The following is a 26,535-nucleotide window of genomic DNA, read 5'->3' on the forward strand; positions in this document are numbered from 1 at the left end:
TTATTTTTACTTTTACAAAATTTATTTCAAGTCATAGAACTAAGTTTGCCTCAGTAAATCAAATTGGCATGGTCTTATTTCATATCCCTAGAATTCAATTGCTACTGTCTATCAAAGATGACATTTATAATAATCATTTGCTCAATAAACCTAAACCAGGCTCATTTTTTTCAAATGACAAATTTTTGTAAAAGACTGAAGAAAACTAATCTAAATGGTATTTTACTTTATGTAGTCTTTGTTGGGAGACCATTCACCATAGGGCTTTAATGTTTTTGTGCATTTTACAAGGCATTGACTGTCCTTTTTTCTGGACTATCTTTTTAAGAGCATTTATAAAGTACACCCTTGAAGAGACAGTGTCTCCTTCCAAAAAAAAGGGCAGGCAAGCTGACTGTCTAGTATAATAAAGATAATGTTTGTGAAGCAAAGGGCAAGCATACTTACTATGCAGTATATTCTTTTAAAAAAGTTTCTCTCTAAAGTGAAGGGCAGGCATGTTTCTGCATGAATGTGATGAAGATTCAGATTCTCTAAGCTCAGTTTCTCTTCTGAAATGCAACCCACTGCATGTGCAGGTGTCACCTGGTCCTCTTTAGCTTGCCCTGTGAGAATTTGTGAAGCAGGCACACGGATTTGGCTGGTAAGAGGACAATAAGCCCAGATCAATTCAGTTTATTTAAATCAACAGAAAAAGACCATCATGGTTATCAGCTCTCTGAGTCCTTTGTCCCACAGGATGACACCAAAACAAAGGAGACCAAATTACAGGCAGCATGAGTGGCAGGAGTCATTTCTATACTGCAGCTAAGTAGTTTTATAGCTTGCAGTTCTGCCCTAAGGGAGATGGGGCAAGGTGGAATGTATCATACCTCAATGGTGGTAAGAAACTGTCTCACTACGGCTTCCCTCAGAATAAAGAGGCAGAGGAGAACTGGCCCTGCAGCACGTCCTCCCAAGACTGCCTGGGGGATCAGAGTCTTTCACCAAGGCATTAGTCCCCCTGCAGTTGAGCTCTGCCTACATGGCCTCTGGGACATATGCAAGGTTGTTGGGGTAGTGGCACAGAGAAGTTCCCCTGCAGAACTGGGGCTCAAGAAACTGGTGCAGAAATTACCTGGCTACTGCTATTGCTACAGTAATAAACATTCCTCCTCTGACCCAGATGTTCCATATTTTCCACCAGAATACATGAAACTGTGGCAGCTAAATTGTTAACTTGTGAGTAGAGTCAAATCTCAGACATTTCATAGCTCTTGAGAATTTTGGTGATGAGGATGAAGTTCTGAAATATGGCTTTCTAGAAAAGGAAGAATGAGAATGTTTTGAGTAAATTAATAGGATTTGAGGGAAGGCCATGAGAAATTGGAATAAATATATTGACCAAATTGTCTGCTCAATGAGGCACTCTATGGTCCTCTACTTTAATGCCTGTTAATGAGGAGAAATTGGAGAGGTGGATGCAGTCTGAATACCAGGAAGTAGATTCAAAGATAGCTGCCTAAATGGTGCCCTGGTTATTGATAAATCTCTTGCAGGTGGGGGACTTCCTCACCAATTTGGTTAGCCTCAGGTATGGCCCACTGTAATAAGCACAGTAAGATTTGTACAAGGTGCATAAAAGACTCTGCCCTTTTTTCACATAATAGTTGCACAGATGTATGAAATTAGGGGAATTTGTGACCACTATGGGCAGAAACCAGGCAAAGCATTAGAAGTTTGGCTGGTTCACTTGGGAGATGAGAGTGGAGATAATGATGCTTGTCAAGGGAGAGGCAACAGCTAGGCTGTCTTCTGTCTCAGCCCCTCCAGTGGTCTATCATGTCTGCCTTAGATGCACTAGGAGAAAACAGTAAAAGATCTCAGAGTTTTTGCAGTGGGTCCTGGTTCCTTTGAGGGAGCTTTGGGATTCCCATGTAGATTTCCCTGAAACAGACAAACTACCATGGGAAACCACAGACAGGCATTGACTGGTCTTTAGTCTCTTACTGCCTTACATTGGGTTTACAAATCTGGTGACGGTGACCCATTGGAGAATGAGAAACTGACCCAATCAAACCTAGGTAGGTTCTTAGTCAACCCTGCTCCTCCAAAAAACTCCTTTTATGTAAAAACTAGGTGAGAACATAAGAGATGTTATATTGGTGATGGTGCAGGACATGCCCTGGATTAAGATGGAATCCTCAAAGAAGATTACTGCTGTGCAAGCCAAGCCCAAGTCAGCCAGGGGGCACAAACACAGTAGCTCAAGACAGGAAGTCATATGGTTATGACTAGTGAGTGAATGGGTCCCCAAAGCTATAATCAATGGTGTCCACTATATGGACTTTGCTGCTCAATGTGAAATGTTGGGTGGGCTAAAAACATTGGGAGTTTGGTTGCACCATGAGCTGCTGCCATACCACTCAAACAACCAAACCTTTTTTATTTAACAGCACAGAGCTACTCTTTCCCACTATGTCCCCAATCTCTCTCTCCTCCTCTACCCCAAACTTGGCCACTTTAAGAAGAAAGATGATTAAGTGGGACCAAGGCTTCTGGTCATGAGTAGGTAAATGCCGTACTCATCTCCCCCAGTGACCACTTCAAAATTACAACTAAACTACAAAACAACCATCATTGAGAACCACCTAAAATCTAGCTGAACAGAGGTCTTACAACTAAGGATATAAAGAAGCAGCCACATCGATACTGGTGGGAGAGGTGGAAGTGCAAAATGGGCTTTTCCCACACCCACATGTGGTGGTTAAAAATCAGGAGGGATATCTTGGCACCAGAGGTCCCTCCTGAGAACAAGGGGTCCCAGCCTCACACCAGGACCCCCAGCCCTGGGTCCCAGTGCCAGAAACAGAAGTTCCCATAATTTCTGGCTGTGAAAACCAGCAGAGATTGTGGGTGAGTGAGAAGTATGGTTTCTCGAGTCCCAGGCATTCATGCCTCTTAAAGGGCCTACACGGACTTACTCATTGACAGACTCATTCACTCTGAGCTCCAGCAGTGGGACAGCAGTTCAAAAGGTACCAGGGACATACGGGGAGGAACTGAAGCATCTGACTTCAGGGCAAGATCTGGAAGAGGAAGCTTTCTCCCAGACAGAAGTGTTGGCAGGGCCATTGTTCCTTTGCTGAGCCCTCGCCCTGCAAGCACAGGCTGGCACCATATGCATTTCCATCAACTCAATTAACACTATTCTCCCCACCCTAGTGTTTCCCCAAGACCCTATCCTACGCAATCTGAGGGCCCAAGCTACTTTCAGTGGCTTTTTGATACAAATGGACTGTCTTGGTTTATCCTGCCAACTTTCCCAAAATCTCTCAAAGGTTCACAAACCCCAAACAATCAGTATCTGGCCTCAGTGTGCCCTGTACCTCTTGCAGCCCAGCTCCAGAAAAATCAGCAGCTCGCCTTTGGTTCACAGCTTAGCCTTTCCCAGGCATCTCCAAGCCCAGCGCAAGTGGCAACCATCTTCAAATCACTTTGTAGCTCATACTAGGTGGCCCAGGCAGGGTACAGGTAGCAGCTGACCTTGACCTGCATCTCCTGAGAGGCCCCAGAACCAACACACTGTTGGCCCAGTGGCCAACTTCAGACTACACCAGAACATCACCCAATCACGTCTACAAACAACACATTCAAAGGGCAGACTTAGCAAGCACCAGAGCCCGGCTAAAGTGAATCCTAGTATGTAGGGTCAGCCCCCACGTAACAGCTCCTCCACTGTAGTCACAGCCAGTCCTTACAACCAATCATCCCGAAGGTAAATCCCTCCAAACAGCAATCAAGGCTCGACTACAACAGGAGGGCACACACGACCCACACAAGGGACACACCTGAGGCACCCAGTTCAGGTGACCAGGGAGATTGTGCCACTGGGCCCCAGAGAACACCTACTACATAAGGCCACTCTACCAAGACCGGCGCATATAACAGCTGTACTTAATATATAGACACAAACACAGGGAAGCAGCTGTGAGGAACTGTTCCAAGCATGGGAAATGTGGCTCAGCCCCCACTCAGAAAAGCCAGTGGGGAGCGAGGTTGGTGGACAGGACCCACGTCCATGGATAGGTTCTCCACTGGGAAATCAGGCCTGCATTGTACCTTGACTGCTATGAGACTTGCTCTTGCTAAGACTCCCTGACCCTGAATTGAGGCAGCAAATGTTTACTGAGTATCTTTATCTTCCTAAATTCTGGGCTAGACCTTCCAGGTATGGAGCATAACCGGTTTGATCATTTCTCCCTTTACACTGCAAATATCCTTCTTTGATGTATTCAGTGACACCCTCTCCTTTGTCTGCAAAAGATAACCACCCAAAACAAACCTATGCATAGTAAATGAGGACCATCTTTGATGTAAGGGGCCTTGAAAAACAATAAAAGCCTGTCCAGGCGGGGGTCTTGGGGCCCTCTCTTTAACTTGGAGAGTGGCCACGCAGCCCCTTTTTCTCCACAGGATTTCTGTAGTCCGTGTGTATTTGTCTATTGCAGCCACAACCCAGGATCCTGTGGGCCGGGATCCGCCTCAAGCAGCCAAAATAGGGAGACAAGGAAACAAGTCCCAAATGAAAGAGCAGGATAAATCTCCAGAAAAAGAACTAAGGGAATGGAAGCGAGCAATCTACCTGATACAGAGTTTAAAGCAATGGATACAAAGATGCTCAAGGAACTTAGTGAGAACTTCAACAGAAAAAAAGGACATAGACACCATAAAAAAAGAATCAGTCAGAAATGAAGAATGAAATTCGGTGGAACCTTGGTTCTTGAACTTAACTCATTCCAGAAGGCTGTTCAAGAACCAAGTTGTTTGAGATGGGAGACGTTCAAGAAGTAAGATTTGACTGTATCAGCATAAAAGGGGTGTCAGATCGAGAACTGAAGTTTTGTTTGACAACTGAGATTTTTTTGTGTGAACACCTTGGTCGAGAACTGAATTGCTCAAGATGGGAGATATGTTCAAGAACTGAGGTTTGAGTGCGATTGAAATGAAGAATACATTAGGAGGAATCAACAGTAGATTAGATGAAGCAAAGGATTATACGAGTGATTTGAAAGATAAAGTAGCAGAAAACACCCAATCAGAACAGCAAAATTAGATTTTATTTGCAATTTTATTGTCAAGAACCATGTCTTTACCTTCCAAGTTTTTGAAGAGACACCCTCACTCTCCAAATAACAATTTTGGTTACAAGAATGTATTTGATGTTGGAGATATATTTGAATTTTTTTATTCTTCCCTTTCCTGGCACATGAAGACGAATTAACGTATCCTTGTGCTTATCTCCATAATAAAAGCATGAGATGTTACATTAAAAAAAAAAAGAACAGCAAAATGAAAAATGAATTAAAAAAAATGAGGATAGTTGAATGAGCCCCTGGGACAACATGAAGCATAATAATGTCTGCATCATAGGGGTGCCAGAGAAGAAGAGAGCAAAGAACTGAAAATCTATTTAGCCCTGACCAGTGTAGCTCAGTTGGCTGAGTGTCGTCCACAAAGCAAAAGGTTGCTGGTTTGATGCCCGGTCAAGGCACATGCCTGTGTTGCGGGTCTGGTCCCCGGTTGGGGTTATACAAGAAGCAACCAATCGATGTTTCTCTCACACATCGATCTTTCTCTCCCTCTACTTCTCCCTCCCTTCTCCTCTCTCTAAACATAAGTAAACTCTTTTAAAAAAAAACAGGCAGATAATAAATAAAACTTTATTTGACATGTACATTTTTTTAAAAAGGAAGAAAAAAGAAAACCCATTTGAAGTAATAATGACGGAAAACTTTCCTAACTTGGCAAAGGGAATAGACATATATGCCCAGGAACCACAGAATGTCCCAACCAAGATGAATCCAAAGAGGCCCACACCAAGGCACATCATAATTAAAATGCCAAAGGTAAAGACAATGACAGACTCTTAAAAGCAGCAAGAAAAAAGGGAGCTACCTATAAGGAAGCTCCCATTTGACTTCCAGCTAATTTCTCAACAGAAACTTTACAGACTAGAAGGAATTGGCACAAAATACTCGGTGATGAAAAGCAAGGACCTACAGCCAAGATTACTCTACCCAGCAAAGCTATCGTTTAGAATCAAAAGACAGATAAAGAGCTGCCCAGACAAAAAGATCAAAAATATAAACAATAAAATGGTAATAACTACATATCTGTCAAAAATTACCTTAAATGTAAGTAGAGTAAATGGTCCAATCAAAAGATATATGGTGGCTGAATACATAACAAAATAAGACCCTTACATATGCTGTCTACAAGAGACTACTTCAGACTGAAAGACACTCACAGATTGAAAGTAAGTGGAGTGAAAATGGTATTTCATGAAAACAAACAAACAAACAAAAATGCGGGTGTAGCAATATACCAGACAAAACAGACTTTCAACCAAAGGCTCTAAAAAGAGACCAAGAAGGACCTAGCAATTCCACTTCTGGGTATTTATCTAAAGAAACCTAAAACACTAATTTGAAAAGATATATATACATCCATATATTCACTGCAGCATTATTCACAATAACCAAGATATGGAAGCAATGTAAGTGCCCATCAATAGATGAATGGATAAAGAAGAAGTGGTGCATATATACAAGGGAATATAACTCAGTCATAAACAAAAAAGAAATCTTTCCATCTGCAACAACATGGATGGACCTAGAGGGTACTGCCCTGAGTGAAATAAGTCAGTGAGAGAAAGACAAATGCCATATGATTTCCTTATATGTGGAATCTAAAAAATAAATAAATAAATAAATGAACAAACAAAACAGAAACAAACTCATAGATACAGAGAATATTTTAATGGTTGCCAGATGGATGGGTGGTTGGGGGGATGGGTGAAAAAGGGGAATGGATTAAGAAGTAAAAATTGGCAGTTACAAAATAGTCATGAGCCCTGGCAGGTGTGGCTCAGTGGATTGAGCACTGGCCTGCAAACAAAATAGTCATGGACATGTAAAGTGTAGCACAGGGAATATAGTCAATAATATTGTAATAACTATGTATGGTATCCGATAGGTACCAGAATTATCAGGGTGACCACTTCATAGGTTATATAAATGTCTAATCACTATGTTGTACACCTAAAATGAATATTGTATGTCAATTATGATTGAAAAATAAAATTATTAAAAAAAACCCTGTGGGGCCAAGGTTTTACTGACCCCAAGGAGGGTTTGAAAACTATATGTACCCATCCAAAGGGAATATGGGGAAAGTGGGGCATTGAAACTTTAATGGCTGTGTTTAATACAGATGTCCTATCCTACCTGGTCCTGGGGAGGGAAAGGCCCTCAGATCCAGGTAATGGTGATTAGGCAGGGCTGACAGTGGAGAAGGAAATCTAACTTATCAGTGGGGCTCATTAGGCCAATATAATATAGTGTTATTGATTCTTCACTGAATGTTTAGTAGGAATTGATGTGCTATATGCCCATCACATAAGTGCCACAGAAGATTTTTGATATTGGGAAGAGCAGTATAAAGAGAAACACTAGTGGGAAGTTCTCTTGGTCAGTTCAGGCTGCTATAAAGAACACCATAAACTGAGTGGCTTATAAATAATAAACATTTATTTATCACAGTTCTGGAGGCTGGGAAGAAGTCCAAGATCAAGGTATTGAGATTCATTTTCTGGTCAGGACCTGCTTCCTGGTTCATAGATGATTGTCTTCTTGCTCTGTCCTCACATGGCAGAAGGGGGGAGGGAGCTTTCCAGTGTTTCTTTTATAAGGGCACTAATCTCATTCATAAGAGTTCCACCCTCATGACCTAATCACCTCCAGAAGGCGCCACCTCCTAGTACCATCACATTGGGGTTTAAGTTTCAATATATGATTTTTTTTTGGAGGGGGGGATACCAAAGTTCACTCTATAGCAGAAGTGTAAATAGCTTCTTAATCTACCTCCCTGCCTTTTGTCTGGTGGTCCACCAGAAGCTAAAGAACACCAGGAAGAGAAAGAGAAGCCACAACCTTGATTAAGGGCTTAAAGGCATCAGAGTTGATAAGTAACGTGATATCTCAATAAGACAGCCCTGAATGACCAATTAAAAAAGACTGAGAGGAGCTAAAGGCTTATAGCAGATTATTGCCAACTGATTTCAATTGTTGCTCCCATAGCCCTGGCTGTTCCAGACCTTGTGACTGCAACTGAATCCATTGGACAGGCTGATGACACTTGGTATGCTATCTTAGACATTACTAACACCTCTGCGATCTTACAGACACTTCATAATCAATATCAATTCGTATCCACATAGCAAGGCCTTCTGTATATGCTTATAGTAAACTCCCAAGGGCACTAAAGCTCCCCTGCCATTTGGTGAATCAGGATTTAGCATGAGTTGCTCTATGCTTTGATTTCCAAAAGTTTCACTATATGGATGATGCCTTGTTGGCAAGTCAAAAACCTCAGTCTCAATGACCTCCATGGTATCACACCATGTGGGTAGCCAGGAGGAGTAGCTGATATACCCAACATAATTCAGGGGCCTGCTCACCAAGCAAAGTTCCTTGGGACTAAGTGTGTGGATTTATAACACTCAATTCCTTTGGTATTCATTGGAAAAGCTGCTATCTCTTTGGCCCTCCAAACTAAACAGGAAGCCCAGCACCTTATTGGACTCTTGGACACAGTTATGTGGCTCACTCAGCAATGTTACTTGGTCTTTTATATTAGCTAATCTGTTCATCATCATCCTTTGAATAGGGCTTATTCGAACAGACTCTGAAGCTGTCCTACAAGCTATGGTGTGCTCTCTACCTTTAGGTCCCATAAACTTAATGGTCATGAGATCATGATAAATGATTTTGCTGATTAGGCTCTCTGGCAAAGGGAGGCAGCCTCTGCCCAAAACTGCCCTTTGAGGTTTTGGATTAATCACCTCCCCGAAGTGGCTGTTAGAAACAACTCTTTGGAAAAGCAGCTATTTAGCTTGCTACTGGGCTCTTGTCAAAACTGAACACCTGAGCCATGCAGGCCTTGTGACTCTTCAGCCTGATACCCCTTTTCAGGGATAGGTCAACTCAAACTCCATGACTCCATGACCCCAGGTGAGATGGGCCCAATAAGCTTCACTTGTCAAAAGGAGATGGTATATTCAAGAAAACAGCTGACCTAGCCCAAGCAGTATCTCAACTTTATGTGGAAAAGTGACAGCTATCCATCCCTTTGAGGGAATAATTTATTCTCCACTCTGTTGCCTGAAGCAAAGCCACTGGCTCAATGGGACCCTTGATTCACAGAAGTTCTCCTAATGGCTGAGTCTGGTTCACTGATGGTTCTAACTGAAACCAAATGGTATACATTGGGATGCTGCAGCTATTCAACCTCACTACCAACTATGCAGAACCAAAAATGAACATGACTGCACTTAGTGGGCAGAACTCAAGGCCATTCTCATAGCTCTGACCAATACTCCTTGGTGAACCTTGTTATTTTTTAACTGACTTATTGGTTGTTGCCAATGGCTTATTTGCTTATTCTGTCACTTGGAAAACTATAAAGTCACCCCTCTTAGGGGTTATGTGCTGTGGAAACAAATTATGATCAAACCATCTGGGTCACTCATGGAAATGCCCATGGAAAATGCCAATTCTCTGATGAGATCATCTGAAAATAAAGCTGCAAATCAAGCCTGCACTGCCCAGATTATTGACATTGCTGCTGACATCAGGCATGGTAACACATCCACCCTCACCATCCTGGGCACAAGATAAAGACTTTATGTTTCTGATGCAGAGGCTACCACTGCATGCCAGACTTATGACTCCTGTCAGACATAGAAGCATTTGTCTCACAATGAGAGTCCACATTACACGGGGCATTGATTCCACCTGTTTCTGGAAAATTGATCATATTGGACCTTTGAGTCCCTTTTAGGCCTGTTACTGGGGACTCACTCCTGTTCACATTTTTCCAGGTTACTGTCTTGCTGTTCCAGTCTGATCAGCTGAGTCCAAACACATCACAGTGTCCCTTGAAGCTAATCTCTGTCATGTGATCAGCTTCCCAGACCATTTGCAAGCTGACAATAATGTCTCTTTTATGGCAAAAGCCACACACAATGGGCTGATTGTTAGGATATTCAATAGTCTTTCCATTCACCTACCATCCACAGGCATCTGGTATGGTGGGGTTTGACCAGTCTCCTCAAAAGTTGACTTTCAAGGATTTCTGACTCTATTTCCCTCACCTCCTCCTGGTCTATACATCTTAGTAAGACAGTGTGGTCACTAAATGCAGTTACCCCCGAGAAGGGATCATTCCTTCTCAGCTACTTCCTGTGGAATGACCAGATCAAAAGAGATGGGGTTATTAGAGACCTATTTTGAAAACCTAGGACTCCATCCTGACCATTTCTGGGCATGATGCTTCTTTCTTCCCCTAATGGCAACTCCAAGCCAATGATTGATACTCTCTGGGTGGCAGTTTAGCCCAAAAAGGGCCCAGAGGATTGAAACTTAATGCTAGTTCAGCCATCCGGATTCTCTTGTTGGACTGCCATGGTCTATAATGGTTCCAAGTTTCTTTTCTTTTTTAAAATCTATGATGACAGATGTTAACTAAACTTACTATGATAGTCAATTCACAATATATATGTCAACTCATTGTGCTGTACACCTTAAGCTTATACAGTGCTGTATGTCAACTGTATCTCAATAAAACTGAAACAAAAAGGAATTGATGAAATACGAAAGTAGGCGTCTATCTAGTTTGCTTCACGTCGTTTTCACATGCCAGTATCTATAACCAAAGTAATTTTCTAAACCTAATTCTTAGGCCTGCTTTATTCTTTACTTCCTTATTGTCTCCATGCCTCTCATCTCTTAATGTCAGCTGACTTGTTGCCATCTGAAACAACAGATTTGATGGAAGGAGGCGTGATGACCATAATCTGATCCATGCCTCATGCTGGATCCATTATTCATCTTAATGTTTAATAAAGAGGTCTTAATGAGTCTTTAAATAAACACTGAATAAGAGATTTATCTTTTGGGTCCAGAAGCAATTGGATTTTCCAACCATGTATGGCTTTTGATGCTTTCTAATGAAACATTTTTTAAGTATTTTTAATTGATTTTTAATATATTTTGATTATGCTATTATAGTTGTCCAATTTTTTCTCCCCTTTATTTCCTCTGTCCTGCACCCTCCCTCCCACCAGCATTCCCTCCCTTAGTTCATGTCCATGGGTTGTAAATATAAGTTCTTTGGCTTCTGCATTTCCTACACTATTCTTAACCTCCTCTTGTCTATTTGTACCTACCATTTATGCTTCTTACTCCCTGTACCTTTAACCCCATTCTAACCTCTTTCCCTCTCCACTGATAGCCCTCCGTGTGATCTCCATTTCTGTGATTCTGTTCCTGTTCTAGTTGTTTGCTTAGTTTGTTTTTGTTTTTGTGTTTAGGTTCAGTTGTTGATAGTTGTGAGTTTGTTGTCATTTTACTGTTCATATTTTTGATAACCTTCTTTTTCTTAGATAAGTCCCTTTAACATCTTATATAATAAGGGCTTGGTGATGAGGAAATCCTTTAACTTGACTTCATCTGGGAAGCAGTTTATCTGTGCTCCCATTCTAAATGATAGCTTTGCTGGATAGAGTAATCTTGGATTGTAGGTCCTTGCCTTTCGTGACTTGGAATATTTCTTTTTTTTTCTCGTTTTTCCTTTTAAAGATTTTATTTATTTATTTTTAGAGAGTGGGGAAGGGAGGGAGAACCACTCTCGAGACACCCACCGGGTACCTGGCCTGCAATTCAGGAATGTGCCCTGGCTGGGAATTGAACCAGAGACCCTTTGGTTCACAGGCCTAACCACTAAGCTACACCAGCCAGGACTGGAATACTTTCCACCCCTTCTTGCCTGCAAGGTTTCTTTTGAGAAATTAGCTGATAGTCTTATGGGAACTCCTTTGTAGATAACTGTCTCCTTTTCTCTTGCTACTTTTAAGATTCTCATCTTATCTTTAATCTTGGGTAATGTAATTATGATGTGCCTTGGTGTGTGCTTCCTTGGGTCCAAATTCTTTAAGACTCTCTGAGCTTACTAGACATCCTGGAAGTCTATTTCCTTTGCCAGACTGGGGAAGTTCTCCTTCATTATTTGTTCAAATAAGTTTTCAATTTCTTGCTCTTCCTCTTCTCCTTCTGGCAGCCCTATAATTCAGATGTTGAAGCACCCAAAGTTGTCCCAGAGGTTCCTAAGCCTCTCCTCATTTTTCTGAATTCTTGTTTCTTCATTCTGTTCTGGTTGAATGTTTATTTCTTCCTTCTGCTCCAAATCGTTGATTTGAGTCCCGGTTTCCTTCCCTTCACTGTTGGTTTCCTGTATATTTTTCTTTATTTCACTTTGCACAGTCTTCGCTTTTTCCTCTATTTTGAAACCATACTCAGTCATTTCTGTGAGCATCTTGATTACCAGTGTTTTGAACTCTGCATCTGATAGGTTGGCTATCTCTTCATAGCTTAGTTCTATTTTTGGAGCTTTGATCTGTTCTTTCATCTGGGCCATATTTCTTTGTCTGGCATGCCTGTTATATATCAGAGGGCAGAGCCTTAGGTATTCACCAGGGCAGGGCAACCCACTTCACTGTGTGGTGGTGCCGTCTGTGTGGGAGGGGTCTGAGAGCAAACAATGCCTTTTGCTTGGCTCTCTCCTGTCTTTCAGTCACTTACCCCACTACCCACAAACAAATTGGGCACTTCTGATGCTGATTCCCAGGTGGGTGGGCTTGTGCACGTTCTAGGACCCTGTGGGTCTCCCCAGTGAACTCTCCTGTGAGGATGGGAGTTTCTCCCACCTTTGCAACCCCCATAGGATCTTACAGCTAGAGGTTTTGAGGCTTTATTTCCCCATGCTGAAACCCTGGGTTGCACGGTCTGTCTTGCTCCCCAATTGTTCCTCCTGGTTTATTCACATGCAAATGTGGGACTGCCTGGTCCACTAGTTGCCACCTTGCCAGCCTGGTCCTCCATCCACCACTTTGCTGCACGTCGTCTCAGCCCCCGGCTGCTTGTCTCTGCCCCTCCTAACAGTCTGCATATATGTTTCATCTTCTTTTTTTTAATGTTCCTTCTTTAACTCCTTGGTTGTTGGACTTCCATAGAGGTCAATTTTCTGGCAGTCCTGGTTGTTTTTTGTTTTTAAATTTCTTGTCCTTTAGGTTGTGCAAGGAAGCAAAGTGTACCTACCTACACCTCCATCTTGGCCTGAAGTTCTCTTTAATGATACATTAAAAAAAAAAATTTTATTTATTGATTTGAGAGAGAAGGGGGAAGGGAGGAAGAGAGTAAAGAGGGAAAGGCAGAGAGAGACAGACAGACAGACATCTATGTGTTGTTCCTCTTATTTATGCATTCACTGGTTGCTTCTTGTATGTACCCTTACTTGAGATCTAACTTGCAACCTTATCATAAAGGGACAGCCCTAGCCAACTGAGCTACCTGGCTATGGCAAAACTTTTGATGCCTTTAATATAATGATTTTCTCTATTCTCTTCAACCTTTGCTTGCAAACTGGCTGTTTCTTGCCTGAGTTCATCTTTTTCTTATAATACCTTGCTAAAGCAGAAAGGAGAAGCCACTACACATTAGTTTTCTAGCTTTTGCCCTAGAGCTGGTGGCTTGGTAGGCAGGAGGTCTGCCACCCAAGTTAATATAAGTAACAATTGTACCAGTGCTTTTAGAGTCCTCAGCTTTCGAGCTTGCACAATTTGTTTCTTCATATGCTATTTGCTGCCTAGGCATTAAGTAGATGCTGAAAAATTCAGACTCGCTGGTCTGGCTCAGTGGGTTGAGCGTCATCCAAACCAAAAGGTTGCCAGTTTGATTCCTGGTCAGAGCACATGCCTTGGTTGCAGGGCCAGGTCCCCAGTTGGGACCATGAGAGAAGCAACTGACGGATGTTTCTCTCACACACTAATGTTTCTTTCTCTCTCTTTCTCCCTTCCTTCCCCTCTCTCCAAAAATAAATAAAATCTTTTCTTTTAAATTTAGGTTTTTGTTAGAGCAGTGTTCTACTTTCATGGTACCAATTCCTGTATTAGTTAAGAAAGGCCTAGTTGCGAGAACAGTGAGGCCTCCTAAAATTTGCAGGCTTAAAACACAGTTTATTTCTCTTATGTCATATTCTGAGCTGAGGGTTCTATGTCTCTACACAGATCTGCTGTCTTTAATAGATTTTCAAGGTCACTTTATTCATTTCCATTTCATCCAGTGGGACAGGAGAAGAAAGGATTATCCAGAGCCAGGAAATATCTCTTAAGCAATAGACTTGTACTCATTACTTTGCTCAAATTCCAATGATTAGAGCTCTGTCCTATGGTCACATTTAGTTTCAAGGGAAATTAGCTGGGTACATATATATTGTGTATTGGTTTAATATGATTTCAAATCCACTTGTTTATGACTTACATGAAGTTGTTTTAATCTACTTGTTTATGACAAAGGGAAAAAAGTCGCTTTGATGTAAGAATGAAGGCAGTCATACCATCATTCTACATCTGTTGCAGTTGTTAAGTACTCAGCAGTCCAGCTGCTGAGGGGCCCTGCTAGGGGCTTATTACTAAGAACATGTGAAGAAGCAACCATGGCAAGGGGACATTTACACAACAAATACTGACAGTTTGTGAGGACTATTTGAGTGTTTTGATTTGCATGAGGTGACTCTTCAACTAACCTAAAAACTCTCTGAAGATGCTTGAGACATTTGCACCCACCATGGTCAAGGTGACACTGGTCAGTAATGGTATTAAATCGTGCAGGAGTTTCTGGAGTAATAACCCTCAGTGCAGCTCGGCTTGTTCACTAACACTGGAGTCTTCGTTCCCTAGCAACAGCCTAGCAACAGCCTGGCAACAAGGGAATTCACTTTCGTTCTGGCAGCTGGAAATCAGCTCTAGGTTGGCCACATCATTCTGGAGTGCCTCTTTGTATAAAAAGGTACATCTCATATTAAATTTGTACTTTATTCCTTCATTTCCCCTTGCCTGGAACAATGGCGTGATTATTCTGTTATTTGTTTGGACTATGTTATTTTTTATTTGGCTTATTAAGAGATATTATTCTGTATGCAATTGGCTTGTGAAATTATTATAATTCCCACAGTGAACCTGTGCTAAATAAATTGCTGGCAAAGATAGGCTTAGACTCAGAGTATGACTTTTGGTACCTCCCCAAAACAAAACAAAAGAATATATCTCAGTTACAATAATGGAGAAAATAGATTTTGGTGAAAAGCCAGCAATTTCCATCATAGGATATAATTTCCAACCTGTTATTTAAATTGACATTTTAAAGTAAAATGTACATCACTTTTTCAAATGCATCCAATGGACTCTAAATTCTTTAGTGTTTTAGTATCCACCATTGTCCATTAAAAAAAAAACAAACTTGAATAGGTTCTCTACCAGCTGGATATACTGCATTGTTTCTTTCTCTTAGGTGTCATAATTCCATTTTACTCTCCCTGCAAAATGTTATACTAATGTGATATACTTTTAGGTTTTAAAAATGTTTTATTAATCATCCTACCACACTTTCCTGAAATGAAATATATGCATATATATATATGTATCTCAATAAAGATGGAAAAAACCATATGTATATTTATGTATACCAATATAGATATATTTAAATTGAAGTGTTTCTGTGACCAAAAGGCTCTAGATATTAAATAAGTGTTCTTCTAGATTAAATTATCATTATAAGTAGTACCCAACTGATCTAAACAACATAAATTTATTACAGATTTAAAAATTAATAATTAAACCTTTATTTAAAACACATTATCTATTAAGTTGGATGGACTTTTTCTTAATAGTCTATGTATCCACTGATGACTAGTATTTATTGCAAAAATGAGACAAGTTCAACAGCAATTATGTTCCCATTTTTAATTTTTATAGATGCGGACATTGAGAAAATTTATTCATATATATAGTAGTAATGGAAGAGTTCTGTTACAGTAACATCAATCAATTCTTTGAACTCCTTGTCTCAAGGAGTATAGGGAACAGGAGACTATGCTCAGGGTACATTCAAGGTAGAAAATTTAATAGGAAACCCTTTTCCTATAATGCTGGGACCCTAGAGGAAGGGCCAACATGTTGCCCAACTACAGCGGGCACCTCCGTTCACACTGTAGCCTACAGCATGTTCACTGAAAATGTGAATTTTCTGGAGTTAAACAATATGGAGGCCCCACCCAAAGAATCTGTACCTTTAATATAAAGGTGAACCAGAAGTATACCTTTACCTCAGGGAACATTAAAGAAAATAGAATATTTTGGGGTTTTTGTAGAAAAAAATATAAAATTTTATTAGGAGATATTGAAGATCTAAATGAATTGAGAAGTCTATCATGTTCCTGGATTAGAAGACTAATATTGTAAAGATTCCACTTCTTACCCAAATTATCTATAAATCTGATGCAAACCCAATTAAAACCCCAAGAAATTTTTTATAGAATCTGAGAAGCTGATCCCAAAATGTATATAAAAATGCAAATGGACAAGAATACTTAAATTACTCCTGAATAAACAAAGCAAGGAGAACTGCCTTGACAGATAAAAAGTCAATATAAAGTTACAGTAATTAAGGTAGTATGTTATTGTACTACAAAGAGACCAATGGAACAGAACAGAAAGCCTAGAACTAGGTCTACACAATCATGGACCTTTTATCTAGAAGAGGTAGTATTCTATATCAGTGAGAAAGAATGCACTTTACAATAAATGGTCTGAGACCATTGGATATCTGTGTGTAAAAAGAAAAAAAAAGAAACTGAACTCCTACCTTCCACCACACACAAAAATGAATTCCAGGTAGACTAAGACGCTGCCAAACAAATGTATGCATCTTTTTTTCTCTCATGACAAGCCAGAGTGGGATATCTTTGGTTAGGTGGGGAAGCGTTAATATCCCTTCTCATTTATTTATTTCAAAGATGGCATGTGCCAAAGACAAAAAGGGCTGTCTTGGTCGTGTACTTCTCCGATCCCTGTCATGATCTCTTTGGCTTCTATAGCCTGAGGTTAAGCCTGGGGCATCAGGCAGGGACAGGAAGGGGAAACCACCTCTGCTGGCAATGTCATGGCAACCATATGTAGTTCTGCTTTCCCTGTCCTAGCCTTAGCAAGAGAGAATTGGTTCCACAAAGCCATGACCATTCAAGCAGCGCCAAGGAAGGCACTAACAGTTATCTGGAGACATCCAGAGTAGATCAATCTGGTCAATAAATCTGTGTGGGATCAGATCTTGCTTTCTCCACAGCCCAGATTTACTCAATAAATGCCAATCTTCTCAATCTCAGAGATGGTAGAAAGAGGGCAAAGTAAAAAACCACTAAGGTCCAAATTCCTAAATGGTTTGAACTTATACTCTCAACAGGTTGGGATTGCTGCACCTGCTGTATTTCCATCTGTCACTTTTCTTCCTGCCTCTTAATTGAAGAGATGAACTTCTGAGGAAAGGGATGATGACTCACCTGGCATCCCAGGCTCTTATGTGAGGGAGGCATCACTGACTGTTGTCTGAACTAGGGAATTTTGCCTCTGTACCTGGCTCTGTTATTTCAAGGGAGTCAGGACTGAAAGCAGCTAGACACTTCCTCATACCCAGAAGTGGGACTGCTGTGAATTTCTGGTATAGAGATTAACTCCTCTCCTACAGACTTTGTCTACTGCAGGGGTGGCAGTGAAATCAACCCTGTCCCAATCATCTATCCCAGATGTTGTCTGTTACCCTTTGGCTCCATGCTCAGCTTCTCTGTTACCCCCAGGGCTCAAAGCCTACAAAGCACATTTCCCATACACATTCCTCAGCAAGGGCCAGCTGAGTTCTGGTTGGGTTCTGAAAACAGGAGGCAGTCACATCATATTAGAAGACAGTGACAAGGGAGAAGCCATTCTTTGTGGAGTAGCCGTGGCAGCAGTGGTCTTGGAAGTATCAATACTAAGTATGGGCTAGTGAGCTTCAGTCCCTGGGTGGTAGCAGCTTCCCCATATCTGGCCAATACACTCTCCCCCTGGAATAGCAGCAGTTTCCTACTCTTTGAATCAGACCAATCTCTTTTACTCCTGTAACCCTTTCAACACCTTTGTAACCAATCCCCTGCATTAAAGCCCTCTCTGCTTGAAATATCTAGAGTAGTTTATATGTTCTTGGCTGGAAATTGACTAATATACTAGTCTTGGAACACTCTTATTCTCCCTAAAACCTCATTTGAAAAATGTATATTCAACTAAATAAATGAACATTAATTGAACACTTATAAAATTCAGAGCAGAGTACTGTCTGGGATATAAAGATGCATAAGACTTCACCCCTAACAGTCTAGTAGAGATTATTAGAAATGTCCACATATAACTAATGCAAGTCGGAGAAACATAAATGTCATAAGGACATATTTCTGAAACCATGAGATCCTTCCTAAACAGTCATAGAGTACGGTAACAATATTAATAATAGCAAGGTGCTAGGTGCCATTTCATTTGCCCAGAGGAAACCCGGAGAAAATAAAAATAAATGTAGGAAGAGTGAAATTCGGATAGGTCTCAGCAAGAGTGGAAAGACACCGGACTCAGCAGTGTGTACCACAGTGTTAACTTTGGACTTGTAGATTAAAGTCTCAGGAAGCTGTTTGCTTTTTATGGACTTCAGGTCCCCCTATCCCATGCTGCTCCCTGGCCTGGAGGGTGGTGCTAGCTGACCACAAATCTATAAGCTACGCTGAGGTGTCTATCCTTTGGCGTGGCTGTCTGGGAATTGTGGGAGAAGCGGGGCAGGGCCTCTTAGAGTGCTCTGGGATGAAGGAAGAATGGAGCCTCTGTACTTTGGCCATGCTGTGACCCAGCTCTCGGAAACAAGTGATTTTTGTTTTCAATCCAGTGATCTATCATTTAGGGAGAGGAGGAAGAAGAAAATGGACAAAATGTAAATGTAGGAAGATTTTTTGGACCCTGTGGATGTTACCAAGAAATCAAAGTGATTTAGTATAGAGCTGAGTCAGAGGGAATGGTAGGAGGCTAGAGGAATATCAGTGGGATCTCTTCTTCCTAAGGCCTAGGAGGCTGTACTCTGAGCAGGGCATCAACCTTCCTGGGCCACCTGAGGATCATCCAGGAAATCCCAGTCTTCATCAAGTGGGCATTTTCCTTTCATTCCACAGCCTCCTCCATTTGCCATCTGATATATGAAGTCTCCCCAGAGAGGGTGCACTTGAGTTTTAGGACATCTTTCGCAGTTCCAATGTTAATGCAACTGCTCCTAGGCCTTTCCTCCCTAGTGCAAATAAAGAGTTTAAAAAGGTAGACTTCACTGGAAGTAAAAAAAGAGATCAAGACACGTAAAGATGTGGACTTGTCTTCTCCTAGAGAAGATAGAGACAGAGTCGCCTTAGGAAAGTTTCGAGAAGGGGAGGTTGACAATCAAAGCCAACTCTACATTTTAGACAGGACTGGCTCCAGCAGCTGGGTGTGGCACAATGATCTATGGACCAGAAGTGCCACAGAGTTAATGCTCCCAGGAGCAGCCCCAGTGAATGAGGGATGGGAATTGGATTATAAATACTGCATGTGCTGTATCCACCTGTACCATTCTCCATCACCCTGTGAGACATGACAGGTACGTGTTATGTCATGAATGATACATTCCTTTCCCTCTAATCCAGGAGTCTCCCCTCTTCTGCCAGCATCTATGAATCTGTGGCAGGCTAACTTGTTAGCTTGCAAGTAGGGCAAAACCTCAGACCCTTCACAGTTCTTGACATTTACGTCATGTAGTATTTTATACATATATAAATAATTATCATATTATATATAACCATATTATATATGTATATATTATATATAACAATTATATAATATATATTATATAATTATAATAGATAATGTTAATTATATAGAATATAATTATATACAATTATATATTATATAATTATTATATATAATTATATTTCTGTTATAAGAGTGTGTGTGTATATATATATATATAATCTCTGTATATACATCTTTTCTGGAATTTCTCTAGTAAGCATTTATTATTTTTAATATTTTAAATGAGTGAATGATGCTGTACACTTTTCTTTTAAATAGTATATTTTATTGATTATGCTATTAGTTGTCCCATTTTCCCCCGTCTATTCCCCTCCGCCCTGCACACCCCCTCCCACCCACATTCCCCCCCTTTAGTTCATGTCCATGGGTCATACAGATAAGTTCTTTGGCTTCTACATTTCCTATACTATTCTTAACCTCCCCCTGTCTATTTTCTATCTACCATTTATGCTACTTATTCTCTGTACCTTTCCACCCTCTCTCCCCCTCCCACTCCCCTGCTGATAACCTTCCATGTGATCTCCATTTCTGTGATTCTTTCCTGTTCTAGTTGTTTGCTTAGTTTGCTTTTGTTTTTGTTTTAGGTGTGGTTGTTAATAACTGTCAGTTTGCTGTCATTTTTACTGTTCATATTTTTTATCTTCTTTTTCTTAGATAAATCCCTTCAACATTTCATATAATAAGGGCTTGGTGATGATGAACTCCTTGAACTTGACCTTATCTGGGAAGCACTTTATCTGCCCTTTCATTCTAAACGAAAGCTTTGCTGGATAGAGCAATCTTGGATGTAGGTCCTTGCCTTTCATGACTTGGAATACTCCTTTCCTGCCCCTTCTTGCCTGCAAAGTTTCTTTTAAGAAAGCAGCTGACAGTCCTATGGGAACTCCTTTGTAGGTAACTGTCCCCTTGTCTCTTGTGGCTTTTAAGATTCTCCCCTTATCTTTAATTTTGGGTAATGTAATTATGATGTGCCTTGGTGTGTGCTTCCTTGGGTCCAACTTCTTTGAGACTCTCTGAGCTTCCTGGACTTCCTGGAAGTCTATTTCCTTCATCAGATTGGGGAAGTTCTCCTTCATTATTTGTTCAAATAAGTTTTCAATTTGTTGCTCTTCCTCTTCTCCTTCTGGTACCCCTATGATGAGGATGTTGGAATGTTTAAAGATGTCCTGGAGGTTCCTAAGCCTCTCCTCAATTTTCCGAATTCTTGTTTCTTCATTCTTTTCTGGTTGGATGTTTCTTTCTTCCTTCTGGTCCACACCGTTGATTTGAGTCCCAGTTTCCTTCCTGTCACTGTTGGTTCCCTGTACATTTTCCTTTGTTTCTCTTAGCATAGCCTTCATTTTTTCATCTAATTTGCGACCAAATTCAACCAATTCTGTGAGCATCCTGATAACCAGTGTTTTGAACTGTGCATCTGATAGGTTGGCTATCTCTTCATCGCTTAGCTGTATTTTTTCTGGAGCTTTGAGCTGTTCTTTCATTTGGGCCATTTTTTTTTTTTTTTTGTCTTGGGGTGCCTGAGCCACGAAAGGTTAAGTGCCTAAGGCAGTTTCTGCTGAAAGGACCGATGCGCCCGACTGTCTCCTAACGTGCAGGTAAAAATGCTGGAAGAACTTGTCCCCGTGTAAAAAGTCTACCCGCATCCACACAACTGCAGCTCCTTGGAAAAAAGCACGTTCTCGGTGGAAGGGATCACTGCTCTTTTCTTTCCAAGTTTTCCGCCTCTGCTGTACACTTCTTGACAATAACATGCTCTTTGTTATTGGCTTCCTTCCCTTCCTGTCTCATGACCCCATTACCCCACTGGTATTTTCTAGATTCACCTCCCAAATAAACAATTGACACTGAAATTCTTGACTAAAGGTCTTCTTAGACAACACAGCCTAAGACAATATGCTCCATAGATGTTTGTTCAACCACCCTCAAACTCCAGCCTGAAAGAGAGATTAATGCAAGTTTTTACTAGATTTAGTGGACTGAGGGACAGAGTGAGAGGCACAGGAAGGGCAAGTCTGAGGCTTTTTTATGCTTGCTGGGAGAAGGGTGCTCCTTATAAGTCTCATCACTGACTCTCTTAGCTCCTACCATCTTTGGATGCCTTTACCCTTTCTTTCCATTGATTTAATTCCCAAATAACACATTTATTTAATGACTGTGAAATGGTTTACACCCCATGGATAATGGAGTACAGTGATTGATGTGGGATATGGTATATTTTCGTGAACAATGAATTACAGTAATAAACACTCATCAAATACGGAACAGGAAACACCAAAAACTATTTAGTTTTAAAAAGCATTCTGGTAATAGGTGCAAATAAATAAAAGGCAGAGTGAAATTAAAATGCAAAGTAGCAACTACAGAAATAACTATAAAGGAAGGATAAGCCAGCGGGGGCCTTAAAGATAGAGAACATGGAATTTGATTTGAAATATTTTTTATATGCATAATAAAACATGCTATTCATAATAAAGTATTCTGCAAAAGGTAATGAGTAGAGCAAATTAAATTTTAAATAATGATGCTTCTAAAAGGCAGTTGGACCAAAAAAAGGCAGTTGGACCTTTTTAAAAATACAAATTAAAATTAAAATCAACTGCTGTTTGGGGATGATCTTTTAAATTTTAAAGATCTTTCCCCTCCTACCTGGAAAGTCCTCTTGCACTTCCTCAACCCTCTGTCTATTCAAACCCTCTGCAACTTTCAAAGAATCAGCTTAAGTGCCCCATGCTCCAGAGACACCTCATAGCATTTATTATCTTTACTACTCATTTTGGCATTTAATGATAATAACTACCAGTTAGCGAGCATTTATTATGTGCCAAGTCCTGAACTAAATCTTCTGGGGCAATCACCTCACTAAATACAACAATTCTTAAGGTAGCTACTATAATTATCTCTAGTTACATAAAAGAAAATCGAGACACTGATTAACTTTTTCAAGATCACAAAGTGGGTTGCAGAGTTAGGATTCAAACCTGGCTTTTTTTCATTCCGGGACTCACTACAGTCATGTGTCGCTTAATGACAGGGATACGTTCTGAGAAATGTGTCGTTATATGATTTTGTCATTGTGCAAACTTCACAGTGTCTTTATACAAACCAACATGGTATAGCCTACTTCACACTCAGGCTAAGTGGAAATGAGTGTGATGGTGTCCAGTCAGATTCCAAGGTTTGAGAAACTGCAGTGCCCGACAAGTACTCCCTTCCCATTAGTAGGTAACTGTGGTTTTATAAAAATGAAATAAAAATATTGTTTTTCTCAATTAGTGTGTATTATTTTTTCAAATAGCTAGTAAATGGTCAGGACATAAGTACTATTAAGTTGTTTGGATTCAACTACTTAGTAAATGGAACTCTTAGGTATTTATTTTGGCCTAGGAGTACCATGAAAAAATTAATAAACTCTGTGAACCAAGAAAATTTGGGGAAGTTCAAGCAGTTCTTGGCTTCCATCTAGTGTTGCTAACTTATGCAAGGAAGTGAACAAATGGAGGAGAGAAGGTCGGAGGAGAGAATGTGTGGTCTTCGATTGACTTTTCTCAGGGAATTTCTGGGCCATGCTTTCTAGGATGCAGTGAGACAGTGAGAGTAACTATGTGAGGCAATGGATTAGCTTGATTATGGCAATTATTTCAACAATGTATACATATATCAAAACATTCAGACATACACCTTAAATATATGTGATTTTTATTTGTCAATCATACCTCGATAAATATGGAAAACAGTTTTTCTGTGTAATATAAATAGAACCCTCCTTTGGAATTGAAAAATTATTTTATTAAAAATTGAATTGCTTTTGAAATTGTTTCTTGAACACTGAACTGACATTTCTTTGAATACAGCACTATGGTACAAGTGGGTCATGGTACAGCTCAGCTTTATGTGGGTTATATATACAACAAGTATTTGTTTTAAAATAATTTATGAGAGCTCCTATTTTCCTCAGTTCTAGGAAGAGTGGGCAATACTGCATAGTTTAATAATAGCTTGTGTCATGCAGATACCCTGAGAATTAAGGACAACCCTTTATAAGCCTATGCTCTATATCAACACTCATTCAGATGATAGATGCAACTACTAGGAATCCAGTTATTTTCTTTAATTAAATTACTTTGTGATTCCTTCCCCTTTCTCCATTCATTTTTTTCTCCCCCTCTTCTCAAATTAAATCTGAAAATAGTTGTAAATGCAAATAAGGTTGAGAACCAAGGCAGAAAATTTTACTATAAATATAAATTTGGCTTTAAAATCTATGTTAAATGATGCAAATCACATTCCAGATCATATGTGGAAAATATATAATACCATGCTGATGAGAGAATGTTCAGATGGCTTTTTGGTATTTCTGTGATTATCAATTTTGATGTTACCAGGTATATAGCACTTTGATCATCTTATACAAATGAAAAACTATTATTGAAATTATTACCTTCTAAAATTCTTCTTCTATTTTTTATATTCCTGTCCAATTCATCCTTACACAGCCCATCTGAAATGACCATTTTCAATGGTATTTCTTTTCCGTTTAAAATATCTGTGGATAACACTTCAATAGCAATAAGCACATCTAGTACCAGAACTTTCTAGAGATTATATTCCACTAAAAAGAACCAGGGTTCCTTGGAGAAGTGGATGATTTTAGACTGGAGTAGGGAGAGTAAGAAGAGGGCTTAGAATATTTTGTGCCAGAAAATACAGAAGTACTCAAAAATTGAAGGGGTCATGTAAAAGGAATATAGAAATCAGCCTGGAAGGGCTTCCACTTGCTAAATACGGGACAATTTGAGTATCAAAATAAATAATGATTGGACTAGATATTAACATATTGAGTAAAAAAGAATTCAAACCAACACTAGCCTTTTAAAAACTGAAGGGAGGAGGAGCAGGGAAAGTTGTTTACAGAAGAATGCTAACTCATAAATATAAAAGTGTTACAATTAGAAAACATTTTACAATCACCATTGTAATAATTACTTCAGGGAAGAATCATCAATATATGTAAAATCACTGAGTGAAAGACTGTTAGGGAAGAATATATTAACGCAGCCTCAAAGAACCACTAATTACAATGACTAATTACGAAGAGAAAAAAGGTACCTTTATAAATGGAGCGGTCTGGTAGACAGCACTTGAACCAAATGATCAAACTTAATGTCACCAAAATGACATCACGTGTTCTCTGATGTGATGTGCTCAGGACACAAATCACACATGAAGTATTCCTGTGGGAAAAAAATAAAGGTTCTAATCATAAGGAAATAATACAAAAAATTCAGGAGCATTATGCAAAATAGTTGACCTGGACTCTTCAAAAATGTCAATGTCATGAAAGATAAAAAAAGTTCAGGGATTATCTTTAAAATAAAGTGACATGCCAACTAAATGCACTGTGTGGTCTTTAACTGGATCTTAGAAAAACAGTATAAAGGACACTGTTGTTATTGGTATAACTGAAATATGATGGCAACAAACTCACAACTATCAACAAACGAACCTAAAAAAACAAACAAAGCAAACAACTAGAACAGGAACAGAATCTCAGAAACGGAGATCACAGGGAGGGTTACCGGTGGGGAGGGGGAGGGGGGAGAATGGGGGAAAAGTACAGGGAATAAGAAGCATAAATAGTAGGTACAACATAGACAGGGGGAGGTTAAGAATAGTATAGGAAATGGAGAAGCCAAAGAACTTATATGTACAACCCATGGATATGAACTAAGTGTGGGAATACTCAATGGTGGGGGTGTGCAGGGCAGAGGGGAAGAAAAGGGGAGAAAAAAAAGGGACAACTGTAATAGCATAATCAATAAAATATATTTTAAAAAAGAAACAAAACTAAAAAAGAAATATGAATATAGAATGCATATTAGGTAACAGTATTGCATCACTGTTAAATTTCCTGAGTGTGATAATTTTCCTAGGTATGCTAAATGTATTATAGTTATGTAAAAGAATATATTTTTCTTAAGAAAAATATGCTTTAAGCAAAATATAGCCAGAGACATTGAAATTAAGAACAAACTGACAGTAACCAGAGGGGAGGTGGGAGGGGATAATGGGGGGGGGGAGGGGGGGGTTCAGGAACATGTATAAAGGACACATGGACAAAACCAAACGGGGGTTGGATCAAGGGTGGAAGTGGGGATGGCTGGGGTGGGGGGAGTGGTAAGGGGGAAATGGAGACAACTATACTTGGACAACAATAAAAAAATGTGAAAAAAAGAAAAGTATGCTTGAAGTATGTATGGGTGAAATGTCAAGATGTCTGAAACTTATGTTTAAACCTCTCGGATCTTTCATACAAAGGGGGATGTGTGTGTGTGATGCACACATGTACATATTTACACAAAAATATATTTAAATCGAAAACAAACTTGGCAAAATGTTAACAACTGGTGAACTTACATAAATAGTATACCCTTAGATAAAGAGTATTTGGGTATTTGTTATACTATTTTTACAACTTTTCTGCAAGATTAAAATGTTTCAAAATAAAGATAAAAAAAGAAGAGATGTAAAAAATAAAATAAAAAATATGCTGAGCCAAAGATAAAATGCTGGAGGCAAAGTTGTGATGGGCAAAGTTAGGAGTAGAATAAGGACAGTCTAAATCTATGACATCTCTTGGCTCTATTCTTATGAGTACACCCTTCTACCTCTGAATATTCTATCATATGCCACATATT

At 39.9% G+C, this 26,535-nt stretch overlaps 1 protein-coding gene across 2 annotated transcripts in view; it reads right to left on the reverse strand.

Annotated features, from left to right (window-relative positions):
- Nucleotides 1-26,535, reverse strand: part of USP9X (ubiquitin specific peptidase 9 X-linked) — a 408,004-nt gene that overhangs the window by 332,512 nt on the left and 48,957 nt on the right. For both annotated transcript variants that reach the window (XM_053917035.1, XM_053917034.1), the window contains exon 2: nt 24,947-25,071. The gene's annotated coding sequence lies outside the window, so the exon portion shown is untranslated. The remainder of the gene's footprint in view (nt 1-24,946; nt 25,072-26,535) is intronic.

The sequence above is a fragment of the Desmodus rotundus genome, chromosome X (assembly GCF_022682495.2).
Source record: "Desmodus rotundus isolate HL8 chromosome X, HLdesRot8A.1, whole genome shotgun sequence".
Classification (NCBI taxonomy): Eukaryota; Metazoa; Chordata; class Mammalia; order Chiroptera; family Phyllostomidae; genus Desmodus; species Desmodus rotundus.